General features: G+C 39.8%; 1 long non-coding RNA gene across 1 annotated transcript; it reads left to right on the plus strand.

The window, feature by feature from the left end:
* Positions 1-7: 7 nt before the first annotated feature.
* Positions 8-785, plus strand: LOC147820301 (uncharacterized). The gene is made up of 2 exons (XR_015436893.1): positions 8-401; positions 665-785. It is a non-coding gene; the product is annotated as an uncharacterized LOC147820301 (long non-coding RNA).
* Positions 786-796: the final 11 nt, after the last annotated feature.

Below are 796 nucleotides of genomic sequence, written 5' to 3' on the forward strand. Positions count from 1 at the left end.
TCAAGTTGTTATCAATTAAAGTTTGACCTGGATGTGTGGTGTTGTCCTCATCAGAGCTGCAGTGGAGGCTGAACACATGAAAACACCATTTACCCACCAAAGAGTCATGATCATTAACATTATTTATACAGTTTATTATATAGTTAGTCTGTGATAACAACATAAAGTTAAATTTGATTTACTTGAAAGAACAGTAGTTGTAAATTAATAAAGACAATTACAACAACTTTAAACAACTTCTAACTGGTAAACACACACACACACACAGATGTAAACAAAGTCATGTGATTTCTTGCAGATTGGAGAAGAACTGAAAGTGAAAGTATTCAGCTGATGTCTCTGTTGTTCAGACGCCATTTTTAAAGGGCAGCGCAGCAGCAGGAAACTGTCGACTGAGGCTGGTGAGTGTTAAAACAACATTATTATTATTTTACTGTCAAAGTTTCTGAGTCAGTTTCTCTCTGAGGAGAGAAGAAGAGTCAGAGTGAACTTCTGTCCACATGAAGACACTGAGAGGAAAAGACGAAATAAGAAGCTGCGTGTGTGTGTGTGTGTGTGTCTGTGTGTGTGTGTGTGTGTGTGTGTGTGTGTGTTGTGTTTCCTGGTATTTCTGGGTGTGTCTCTTCAACATATTGTCTGAACTCTTGTGTGTGTTTTATCTCAGTCAGTTTTAGTGGTTTCTCTGTCAGACTGACTGAAGTCCTGAAGATGAGTGTTTGTGTGGAGGACAGAGCAGAGTCTCCAGGACCCAGCTGTCTGTCTATGAGGAGTGATCGGTCCAAAAACGAACCTCCAG

Source organism: Seriola lalandi, unplaced genomic scaffold (genome assembly GCF_002814215.2).
Source record: "Seriola lalandi dorsalis isolate HSWRI2012SDOR001 ecotype SW California unplaced genomic scaffold, Sedor1 jcf7180001972467, whole genome shotgun sequence".
Lineage (NCBI taxonomy): Eukaryota > Metazoa > Chordata > Actinopteri > Carangiformes > Carangidae > Seriola > Seriola lalandi.